This window comes from Stegodyphus dumicola, chromosome 7 (assembly GCF_044657685.1).
Source record: "Stegodyphus dumicola isolate Sdum_Otavi_A_Nest chromosome 7, ASM4465768v1".
Lineage (NCBI taxonomy): Eukaryota > Metazoa > Arthropoda > Arachnida > Araneae > Eresidae > Stegodyphus > Stegodyphus dumicola.
In genome coordinates this window covers 84,653,574-84,667,317 of record NC_140774.1, presented here as the reverse complement: position 1 = coordinate 84,667,317, position 13,744 = coordinate 84,653,574, and positions in this window count along the sequence as shown.

Below are 13,744 nucleotides of genomic sequence, written 5' to 3'. Positions count from 1 at the left end.
GAAATAACCATTTTTCACAGGTTCAACAAATATATATTTCTCCTCAGCAAGTTAATTAAAACGGCAACAAACTCATAAACTCTGTACTTTGTAAATGAAATTACATCTCTCAGGTATAACGAAAATAAACCACAATAAAAATAATTTAATGCATATATAGTATTTCTTTTATATACTCATAACATGTTCTGTTTGCGAATACTTGAAAATAAAACAATATAATAATGTATAAAAGTAAATTGATAATTTATTACCTTAACTTTTTCAAAACCTTTTCTGATCCTTCTGAAAAATTATGTTTGATCTGAAATTATAAACTGAAGTTTAAGCAAAATCAGCTTTTTCGTTAGGCTTAAAATTAATTTTTAGTAATGAACGCTATTAGAAGTTCTTAAACTAGACGTTTTAAATGCAAACCTTTCTTAAAGACCAAACTGGAAGACTTCGAAAACAGGTAGTTAAATATTAGTGTATTCCAGACAAGACAGCAGTTGTTACTATCCAGCACGGAACTACCAATAACCAAGCTGTCATGGCCTTTGTAATTAGCAACCTTGATTTCGAGAATTTAATGTATAGAAATATTGTTTCAGAGAAAAATTTTACTTATTTCTATTAAATTTTACTTACGCTTGTTATATAGTGGTCCTAGTTATTCACCTATTATTTCTCCTGTAAGGTCACAATGTAATTTACGATAGGTATTTGGCAGATTTGCAGTAAATGTAGGGAAAATAATCTAATGCGAAACATATTGCAAGACCAATCTAAAGTTTTGGGCCCCACGCAACTGCGGATGTTGCAAAGCCCTAAACCTGCCCTGAGGAAAAATGAGGCAACCTGCAACAAATCTTCATCCTGAAAAATCTACGCATTTAAAATACGGTATAAATATTATAATATGCAATAAATGATATACACTCATGTCCATAAATTAAGGATAATTCGGAGTCACGCGGAAATCGAACTTTAAAATAAATATATCACCTGTAAAATCACTACACACATCTTCAAGAATCATATGCAAATTTCAGGAAGTTTCAGATGACACCGATGGTACATCACAATGACGAGAGTGTAAGAGAGTGATATATAAGGAATACAGGCAAAGAAGTAAAACTGTTCGCAGGCGCTTTATAAGCATTTCAGTGCAATAACCGAATAGTTATGACACAAAGGACACATTTGGATGATTTTTACGTGGTAGAATTATCGACCGTCTGGAATGTGGGCGTACCCAACTGGAAGTATCAGACGAACTTGGAATTGCCCAGAGTGTCATCTCAAGGCTTTGGTAACGATTCCAAAATGATGGTAATGTGAGAAGACGTTAGAGCACAGGTCGCCCCACAGTTACAACGTCGAATGACGACCGGTATTTGGCAGTTACTGCCAAAAGAAACAGGTGGAGCACAGCCTTAGACCTGTCTCGTCAGCTCTCTTCAGCCACTGATACGACAATTTCAAGCCAGACCGTGTACAGACGCTTAAGGCAGATTGGTCTATATGCTCGCAGACCTGTCAGATGCGTTCCACTTACTGCAACTCACTGTCGCCTGCGGTTAGCCTGGAGTAGAGAGCATGCATTGTGGACACCGCAACAGTGGGCTTGTGTGATGTTTTCCGAAGTGTCCAGGTTTAGCTTGCTGTCTGATTCTCGCCGGACTTTCATATGGAGAGCTCCAAGTACCCGTTACCACCAAGAAAACATCATTGAACGACACCGTTACGGTGGTGCAGGAGTGCTCGTTTGGGGTGGAATTATTCTGGGTTCCAGAACTGACCTGCATGTTCAATTGGAACCATGACAAGCCAAATCTATCGGGACGTCATTCGGAACAAAATGTACGTTTGTTTCGGGGCGCCATGGGCGCACAATTTGTGCTTATGGATGACAACGCCCGTCCTCACCGTTCAAACATCGTAAGCGAAAGCCTTCAATCAGAGGATATCATCCGTATGGACTGGCCAGCATTCTCACCGGACTTGAATTCAGTAGAGCACGTGTGGGACATGCTAGGCCGACGAGTTGCAGTCCGTCAACCTCCTCCTACATGTCTACTGGAACTTCGGAGAGCATTGCTTTTTGAGTGGTGTAATATCGCCCAAGATCAGATCGATAATTTGATACTCAGCATGCCTAGGCGTTGTATGGACTGTATTGCGTCGTCTGGCAGACATACAATGTATTAACAATCATACCAACCATGTAATATTGATTTTTTGTAAATAGGTTTTTTTTTTTGGTAATTTTCTCCAGGGAGAAAAATCGCTATTTTTTTTTAATAATATCAAACATATAGCATCTATTTTTGCTCTTTACCTTTGGTTTAATAAATAAGCTTTACAAATAAGTCAAATTTGTTTTGCTTCTAACTCTTCCTTTGCCTGATTTTGCATTATCCTTAATTTATGGACATGAGTGTAAATAAGTTAAGGCAGTGGTTTGAAACTCAAAATACGCATTCCATTAAAATCAGTCACTTATCAACTACTACTAATTTAACTTTAAAAAAGAATTTGTATCTTGGATCTTGGGTCATATCTTTGCTGCTGGCTTTAGCTACTAGGAGCTCTTACCAGTATATTATCATTATACCATAGGCCATAAAGTTAAAAATTTAAGAGGTGTATTTAAAAATACACCGCGCCTTAAGGCAAGATCAATAAATGAGAGAACTCATAAAATAAGTTTTGCTAAATGGCATATCATGGCATAGCATGGGTTATTATATAAATGGCGGCGAGAGGCGAAATGAAAGTCTAAGCTTCTGGGTGAGTCTAGAAGAGCAGAAACACGTGATCAGAGCCCAGCATTTAGATCGGTCGAGGAGTCAGAGTTCGAAAAAGAAGTTTTTTGTAGTTTTTGGAAATAAATAAAGTTCGAACATAGTAAAAGCAACATCTATCTGTGAGTTTAAGAGTCCTATGTCTTTTGAAACACTTGAAAATCTTCTAAACTTGCGATATAATCATTAAATGAATGGGAAACTGTAAAAGGCGAAAATGAGGTCATGTAGCTCACTAGGGCTAATGAGTGAGAGTAAGCACTTGGTGTTACCACGAACTTTGATTTTAAAACACACGATACGAAATAGCAAAAATAAAAAGTAAAAATTTTGGTTAAATAAGTAGTAAAACTAAGAATTCATCGATGGAAAAAAAAAAAAAAAAAAAAAGAATTTGGTGAAACGTCTTTAAGACGACCATTTCTTGTTTCAAATAATTCTGGTGGATAATATTGTCTTAGAAATTATTACCTTATTTTACACCAAGAACTGGACACTTGACCCATTTGAAGCTCGTACCCCTACATTTGTTGAGATTTATACATAGTTTTCGAACCGAGAAAAAAGATAAATCAAATGTGATCCCACAGGAATTTGAACCTCGGCTCTTCCCTTTGCTAGCTGGACATGCTAACCGCTTACATCCTGAAAGCACAGGGAATGTAATTCCTTATATTTGCTTTCACTTAAGAAGCGACAGGTCGACTAAATCCTTGAGGAGACTAGTTATCGTTCGTCGCATTTTAGTTCGGGCGCCAATCTAGACTCCATATAATTTTTCAAAGCCCGAAAACATGATAAATTAACTATGACACCTGTTCGATTAAAACTACGGATTTTCCACTTGTAACGGACGTTCTAACCAATTACAGCGTAAGAGCATGCAAGAGGGAATGCGGCAATTTCTTTTGCAATACGTTTCCAGGATGCCATGCTTTCTGTAATGGTTGTCACTGAAATAGCAGAAAATTATATCATAAACTGAAGGAAATAACAGTGGAGAGGAGAAATGGCAATTTGGAAAATGCACGTATACCAGAAAAAAATGCATACTAATACACATATTACCTCTGCTTACAAGACTGCAGCGGAAGATATAGACATATTACATCTATATAGCAATCTACATATTTGTCGTATAGAGTACGATATATCATAACTCGCTTTATATGTAAATATTACTATGCACTTTTGTTGTATAGATCACATAATCGAAATCCGCACAGCAGGAGTACACAGTAATATTTATATATAAAACCAATTTTAATAGGAATGCAGTGACTTTAATCGACACTCGATAATCGATAAGTGCATATGGCTTTCAAAAAACAGGTATTTAAATCTAAAATATTGAGATACATGAATGGATATTTTACTCTTGATTTGAGATGAAATGATAAATTGCAATTGTTGTAAATACACAGATACGAATACATATAGATCTAATATATATTGCCCTGAAGACAAAATTATTTATATAGCAAAGATTGAGCACACTACTGTACGCAGAGCATTGCATGTTTCAGGTGCACTATGTGCCTCAGGGAAAGGATTTCTAAGGAAATTTTGTTCAATTTCACGATAAACATACGGAAAACAATTAAATACCTGTGCAACCAGCCCATTCACATGGATCTGAGAGCGGACTTTTGGGATACTAGTGATAAGTTTTTTTTTAGCCAGTCGACCATTAGTGGAACAGCAACACGTGGAACTTAAGAAAATAGTGATCAGAAATGTTCCGTACAGTTACTATTGTGTTATATTCTAGTGATGGTCATCTATGGCGATCGCAGTGAATAAATTTCACGATGAAACAATAGTTGTTAACAATAACTGATAATTTCGGAAATCAGATAAATACACATAACATGATTTTGAATTAACATTTACATGCAAACGTGTGATCGTTAGTGTTTACATTTTGGGGGCTATTATTTTGTGTATTTTGCAATTTTATACTCTATTTGTTGCTTTTTATTTACCTAACTTGATGACTGAAATGCGTAAAAGTGGTTTTGATGTTCCCCGCTGAATGAAGTACTTCTTCGTTATACACTACCCGATACTGAAAATGCAACTCCAAGGAGTGGCCAGAAAGTGATAAAACTCACCAAACAGAGAGCGACAGCAGCGAACAATAAGTGATTTTTATTTTGAAATGATATACAATACAGAGCGAGAACAGCGTCGGCTCAGCATGTTGTAGAACCACCTTTGACGGCGATACAGGAAGCCACACGTCAAGTACAAGATCAATGAGACTACGGATGGTCTCCTGACGAATGGCTCTTCATTCCCTGTCAATCATTTGCCACAGTTCGTTTTCTGAAAGCGGCAGTGGCAAGGTCTGCAAATAGCGTCCAATCATATCCCAAATGTGTTCGATTGGTGAGAGATCAGGAGAGAACGGTGGCCAGGGAAGCATCTGTACACCTTGCAGAGCACTTTGGCTGATTCGAGCAGTATGTGGTCGAACGTTATCCTGCTGATAAAGGGCACTGGGTACTCCCTGAAGGTAGAGGAATGTCATTGGCAAAACAAAATAGAAATTAGAAGTTTTTAACAAAATAGAAATTAGATGTATGTACAGCTTCTTTCATTTAAATGTTTGAAAATTGTTCGATTACTTTATGTTCATGTGATTCATCGCTTTTTAATTATCTATCAAATCCTTAGACCAAAGTCCAAGTTGAAACGTAAGGCGATGAAAAGAATAAGGCTTTGGAATCATCTATGATAGCGATGCTGTCAAATCACATCTGATGATAACCCATTATTGCTGTCACGAAATAGAAAACTGCTGTCCATCAAATTCTTACGAGAGCTTATAAGGTATTTCTCCCACCTTCTTGGTATGCCTTCTTGGTGTGGTGGTCTGCACGCTTGGCGTGTATTTCAGAGGTTCGTGGTTAGATTCCTGGCGAAGGCGTTGCTCATTTTTCATTTTGCCTGCTTCCAATTAACCTAATGTCTCTACAGTGGCGCCCGAACTAAAAGGGGTGTTGGATGATTATATGTATTTGTATTAGGTTTCACGTCTATCTTATGTATCACCATATTGTCACATCATTTTCCACATGCTTGTTTACATATTTTATTAAAAATTTCGCAGTGTTTACAGTGATCATAAATCTGGTTTACTTTAGTGACCCCTATACAAAATGATTTGCAGTAACGATATTTATTAACAAACAGGAAATCTTTCCGTAAGTGTGTTTCATATATGTTGACTGGCTTCAGTAATGACAAAATTAAACCAATGGATTATTTTACAAGTGACATTTAATAGATACGGAATTCTTGGCCGCTATATTTATGCTGTATGCAACAATTTAATGCCATTTGACTCTGTAATCGGCGTGGACATTCTTAAACAAACTGAAGTTAAACAAAGATGATATTCGTATTTCTAAGCACGTTGTTAAACAAACTGATGCAGAAGATGACTGATGCATCAATAATACTTTCTTTAATGAAACATTTGAATTAGAAATAGGTCCTACTGTTAAAAAACAATAAGTTACAGTTGTTGAAAATCTTGTTTCGAATTACAAACCTCTCAAAACCAAAACTACGAATACTGAGATGCACTTTCAAGTGAAAGATAAAACCTATTTTTCACAGACCTGGACGATTACATCTTATCAAAAGAGGCATTGTAGATAAACAAGTACAAATTTGGTTAGCTGATGGCAAAACTGAACCGTGATTTTAATAATATTTTGGTCAAGTCCAAATACTAAAATAGAAAATGGTAGACCAAGAATGTGTATAGACTATCGCAAATTAAACAAGAAGGTAGTTGATCGGTATCCTTTACATTTAATAGGAAATTTTCTAGATACCCTCAACATTCTCGTACGTTTATTGCCACTGATTTAAAAAAAATGCTTTTTTTCCCCAATGTTAGTGCCGATAAAAACTGCCAACGTTACACTTCGTTTGTCACACATAATAGATTCTATCAGTTTCTAGGTGTATCATTTTGTCTTTGTACCACACCTTCTGTATTTCAAAGATTTGCGAATTCAGTTTTCAAGGATCTAATCTTCCAACGTCATGTTTTACTCTATTTAGATGATATCATAATTACTGCTAAAGATGAAGATGAAGGTATTAAGCTTTTGAATATCCGTTTTCTCAATTGTTTCTGATTATTTATTCGATATTAATTTTAAAAAATCTAAATCTTTAAATCATAGAATTGAATTGCTTGGTCAGGTCATCGGAAATGGTAAACTCTTCCCAATATCGTCTTAAAACAGCTGTTGTTATTAATTATGCTGAACCTAAAAGTCAAGTACGAGCATCTTCTAGTTTATCCAGTACATTTTCTATTTAAGGTAAAAGATACCGGTCTTTGACTATGTTCTTTTTTAGTTTTCAATAGTAGCGCAACGATACTGAAGTACACACTGATGCTAGTATCCATGGTTGTGGTTGTATTCTCATGCAAAGACCCATGACTGTAATTGCCTACATTCCGTTTATGATATGAGCAAAACAACTTCAAATGTCGGAAAGAAATTGATAATTTATGGACTTGAAGTATTAGCTGAATTTAAGCTCTGAAAAATTTTAGATGCTATCTTTTAGACAAACACTTCAAAATTATTACTGGCTGTAATGCCTTGAAAATGACCATGAGCAAGAAAAACTTAAATACACGAATAGCACGTTAGGCATTGATGTTACAAAATTTCGACTACAAAATAAAACATATATATTTCAAATTGTGTTCCTTGCATATTAATTAATTGTAAAGATGGGAAACAAAATAGTATATTGCATTCTATACCCAAGCAAGCTATACCCATAATAGCACATCACACTGATCATTTAGGACTACTCGAAAGTACTCATAAAAGTATATATTTGCTGTTAAAGACTCATTCAAAAATTTGTATGGTTTTATCCTACAAAATATATTGATAGCGCCCGAGTAACATCTAAATTGAACAATTAAAAATTTTTTCCCTGGAAATCTTGCGAGTATAATTTCAGATAAAGGTTCAGCATTTACTTCCAAAGATTTTCAAGATTATTATTCAGCCAATAACATCCAGCATATTCAAACTACCATAGGACTACCTCGACAAATTGAAAGATCGAATTCTATCATAGTTTCTGTTCTGTCCAAATTACGAATTCAGAATATGACAAAATGATCAGCAAATGACTAATTTAACCCTCTGAGCGTTATGACCGGGTTTAGGCGGTCAAGACGGCCTACCTCGAAAGCGTTACGGACGCTTCTAGGCAGTCACTAGAAAAGTGTTCGAAAGCGTTACTGACGGTTCTAGGCGGTCAGTGGTGAAGACCTCGAAAGCGTTATGACCGCCTTAAAGCGGCCGTGCAGATGTCTCCTGCCCCCCTTATTTCTGGAACCCTGGAGATCTCTAAATGACAGTTCTCAGTAGGAGGCAAAGAGGGTTGCTCTTTTTCGTTTTAGACCGCTATGTTTAATCACCAAGAAAACGTTTGAACATGTAGTGGTTTATAAACAACAAACAAACGTGGACATTCTTCGCGAAATAAAAAAGTAGCATGTAAGCATGTTTTTTCAATACTCTCTTTAAACAGATAACATTTTCATAAAATATCCTTTAGTTTTTAAATTGAATGTTCAGAAATATGCGAAATGCTCGTGAATTCAATTAAAAATTGCATTAGGAAATATTTAAACAAATTTACTTATTGATATATAGATACATAATTAAAACCGAAAAGTTATAAGTTTTAATTATTCGAGCGAAACGAATAGCGCATTTAATTTAATACTGCATTTAATATGAGTTATATATAATTACATGTAAAGAATAACATAATTAAGCAATAATTCAAATAAAAATTAGCCATCAACAGTAATTTATAAAAAGCGTATTTTGAACGGGTTTATGAAGCATAATCTAATTTGATAGTAAAAATAATAATGGCGAATTATTTATTCATTTTGGAACAATATTCGTCGCTTATACTGGTTTGATGAAGTTCTGTTCAAATTCATTTCAAATATTCCAAATCTTTTTATGTACATTGATTTCAATGCGATTTTTATTAGAAAAAAATTCAATGAGTTTGATTTTCTTACATAATTGTAATTACATTGTTCAACGCAAAATAACTACAAGCAGAAAGGCAAAGGTGCGTTAAAATTTTCGTATTTTGCTATATAAATTATTAAAATAACCAACCTACAGCCTAACAACTGAATGTCCGAAATATAACCCGCAACTTTTCTATAAGTAACAAATTTCAGTTAAAAAAAAAAAACCTTAGTAAATAAATTAAACGAAATACTATTAAGAAAAGAAGCACGAAAGCTTTACTTTTTTATGTTTGCTTACTTTATTTTTAGTCCAAAGGGGCAATTTGCCCTGAAGGATTTTTAATTTCGCTTTGGCATTTTTTATTGAAAACTATAAACGGCGAATCACTTTTTCAAATTGTTGCCACTAAATATTATCGCTTTGTATTATACTTAAAGAAATTAAATAATGAAGAATCTGCATGAATGTACGTATGTTTCTCGCATTGTAATAAAACAACGGTACCTAGAGCTATAAAAATTTTAATAACGTAATCTTCCATACAATATGGGCATGTGGAAGCCCTAATTTGAATTTGAAATTTGTTTTATAATCGATTTCATATTTTATAACACTTCAACGAATTTTTGATAAAAAAACTAAACGATTTCAAAGCGAGTAATGTCAACACCATACAAAAAAAATCCCATTTTTATCTCCAGCGCGAGAGACTCTAAGATACGCTCATTTTTAAATAATTTTGAGATATTGCTGTTGAACTGAACTTTATGGTTGGGGTACGTAAGACATGATATTTAATGAGGTAACACACAAAACGTTAAAAACGCTCCTTTGGACGTAGTTTAAAATCTGAAACCTTTCATAATTTTATTTATTAGTCCAAAGGGGAGTATTAGTATTTAGAATACTGTTTTCGTTTTTGCGATTTTGCGTTGAATCACTATAAACGGCGAATCACTTTTCAGACTGTTGCCATCAAATGTTAGAGTCCCGCATTACATTTGAAGTAATTAAATAATGAAAATCTGCGTAAATGTGTGTATATTTCTCGCATTGTGATAAAAAAAGTTTTGAAAAAAGGCCATCCAAGTTTGAATGACGCAATCCTCCTGCGAATATTGACATGTGGAACATCAAATTTGAAATTTGGAATTTGTTTTATTATCTATTTCATATTTTGTGAAACTTTAACGAATTTTTGAGTAACAAACTCAACGATTTCAAAGCAAGCAATAGCAACACTCTACGAAGGTGGAAACCTTTTTATCTCTAGCGCGCGGAATTGTGTACCGGAAATTCTAAATATATGCTCAATTTAAAATTAATTATCGACATTGCTATTGAACTGAATTTTATGGTGTAAGTGACAAGAACATGGTATTTAATAAATAAAGGTACCATACAAAACGTTAAAGAAATGTCCTTTTGGACGTAATTTAAAATCTGAAACCTGTCAGATTTTTTTTTAAAAAAATTTTTATTGTTTTTTGAATGTATGTTGTTGGCGAATGACGCAGTAGTCGTGTATAATCTGAATATATAATAATTATTTGTGCTTTTTTTTTTTTTTTAAATGCATAGAATTCTCTAAAATAGTAGCATTCTTAGATTGGATATTGTCTAAACAGGTGCAATGATATTTTAACTTCATTACCATATCAAATACAGTTTCCTTTTAATTTAAAAACTTCGTCAGCGGTTTGAAGCACCTTTTTGAATCATAGGATGAGTTTTAATAAAATTTGTAGCTAAGCGTTTTAGAATTTTGATAAAAAAATTCTAAAAAGCTAAACTTTTTAGAATTTCTTTATCAAAGTATTACATCTTAGGCCAGCAAGACCTGATTAGTAAAATCTGGGAAAGGATCTATGATTGTTTAGTAAGAAGTGAAAAAAAAAAGTACTCTAGGTCTAAGCAGTAAAAAAAAGCTTGTCCCTCTATCGAAAATTTTCACATATGTTAGAAAAGATTTTGCAAGACATTAATATTTTAGCTCAAACATGATTTTTTAAAATTTAGTCTCTTGTTTTGGAGATTGTGTTCAAGCATTTTACCTTAATTTTATTTTCACATGTGCAGAATTTTTATATTTTTTATTGATTGCTGTATTTTTAACTTCAATAGGATAAATTAAAGAAATATACACATAGCAACTTCAGCCATAAACAGATGACTTAAGAGAAATTTGTTTTGACATATTATGTGAAAGACTAAATAAATATTAAATGCTTTTGCATTTATGTTACATGACAGTAATTAGAAAACAATAACTGTAGATGTGCAAAAAACCTGTACTTGTAACCTTCCGTATTTTTAAAGAAAGTACAAAATAGTTCAGAATAGCAGATGGTTTTGAGATCATTCAGTAATGTCATCGTAAGTATTTTCTCTTCACTTTTCGGAAGAACTGCAGTAGTTCAGATTTGTCGTAAAAGAGTAATTACACCCCTGAGGATTGGCGTACTTACGGAACGGAAAAACAAGCTTTGAAACATACTCATACAAAAGTCCTACCTTTTCGTCGACAGATAAATGACAGATGTGATAATTTGAACACATGCTTTCAATCAGTTGTTTTGTTTCCTTCTAACGAAGCGTCTTGCGCGGCTAGCAGGATCCTAGAAAAGTCTTGTAATAGTCTCTTGTTTTAAATATGCTGTGTTCGAACTCAGATTCAAAGACAGGCATTTAAAGATTTTATTAATGCTTTTTTTTTACATTCGACGAATCAATATTTGTTTAAAAAATGAACACATAAATAAACTTGCATAGCAGATCAAAATTATGTTGCTGTGGTAATGTTTCATCAACAGTTATTAGTAGTTATAACAGCATAACTAAATACGCCCATTTCGAAATATGGATGATATTGCATTCATTATTTTTAATTTGAAACAATATCAAGTTGTTATTACTAGATAAAATGGCTTAAAATAAGCTGACACATTATAAGAAAATTTTTTTAAATGAAAATTGGATTCACTTTCTTTCACATAATTTCTGACCAGTTCTTCCAAAATATTTTAAAGCTTACTTTACTACATAATAGAAATGTTTCCACGTTCGTTGTTTTTAGTTAGTAATTTTAATTGGGGCTGTTATATAAGAAGGCTATTTATCGTTGTTGTTGTGTTATAGTACTTATTTTATTGTATAATGCAAATTTTGATCAATTGGTTAATTTTATAATGTATAGAGGAACTTTAAAAAGAACAAAAGTAATTTCCACCGTTATAATATGTCCTTAAATGGTTCCCAATAAAAACATAGTTAACTAAGTAGTATACTACATTATATTAATTAATTTACTAACCAAATAGCAAAAACATTTCAAATTCGAAATCCATCTTTTTACTAAGTACTTTTTGCAAAGTAACAAAAATTCTAATCCCTTTGTTGTTTAAATTAAAGATAAACAAAAGATGCTGTTTTTTTCCCATGAAATGCTAATTTTATGTTATTTGATAAAAACTGGGAAGTGCAAAATCAAAATCCTGGCGAAATACATACACTTATGAATGAACACAGCACACAAACATTTCTTCACCCTAAGCACGAACACAAATAATATTTTAAACAGCTTAAAATGAATACACTTTCAAAGTATTTAATTTGTGATAGATAATGACAGCTGAAAACATTTTCCAATATTACAAGATAAAATGAAGTTATTTCTCAGATAGTTTCACAAATAAACTCACAAAATAAATAACGCTTTTTTAAATTTTTAATTTGCAATATGTTAGATGCTTTATTGAAGAATTTGCAATAATATCGTTCTGATTTTCATTTTATCCAAGATTGCCATTATGTTTCACTAATGAGCAACTTGCTAATTATTAGTCCAATGTAGAGTTCTCCTTCTGTTTTCTCATAAAATCGCCTTTGGAAATTTAGAGTTTAATTTAGCAAAACGTTTTCCATCAAAGTGGTAAAATGTCTTCGTAAAGGATTCCCTAAAGAAATCTGCCTTGTATTTATGTTGCATTTAGGGATATTTTCAAAAACACACGCTTCTGATATATATTGTTATTTTTAATAGGTGAACAAAAGAAATATTTTTTTAAAGAAAGAATATAGTTTAACTGCAAGCTATATCTTATTCCTAGATAGCGAAGCTTGATTACAAACTCAATTTTTAAAATACATTTAATTATCTTTATGCTTTAAAAAATGCCTTGTCTGGTAATTGTAAATGCATAAATCACTTGTTTTTTAAAACTAAGTGACCCACTCTAAGTTGAATAATTACAAATAGCATAATGTGAACAATTAATGAAGCTAGAACCGCCAGTTTATTCTTATGTAATTAATAAAAATTTCATTGTTTCAGCATCCTAGTATCTTTCTTCTTCCATACTAAAGCTCACATTTAAGCTTTTAGAAAATAATCATATTTCTTTCAATTACCATCCCTCAGTCGAAACTGATGAATAAGAGTTTTCATGCATAACAAAGGTGTTTTACTGGGTATTTCGGATAGAAAAAAAAAATTCTCGAAAAATCTGAGTTGTCAATTTATTTTTGGATAACATCCTTAGAGGAATTCATTAACAATAGTAATATGTAAAGCCATGAAACAGGTAAACTCAAAACGTCCTTGGAAGGAACAAAATCATGATCGATTCAGTTATTTAAATAACGCAAAGCTGGGAGGGCTACCTGCCTATGAGGAAGGATGCCTTCATGGAGGACATTCTGAGGGAAACTAGCATATTATACAGGGGGAAAACTACAAGAACCAACCATGCAGCCGGTCAGTTCGTTTGTGATCGAACCCAAACCAGGTCGAACTGCCAGTATTCAGAGGTGTATCTTAACCACTGATGAGGCTTGGATCACAATCATGAATCTTCAAACTTATTCATCTAGACGTGCTGTCAATTTACCTTACAAGGGCAA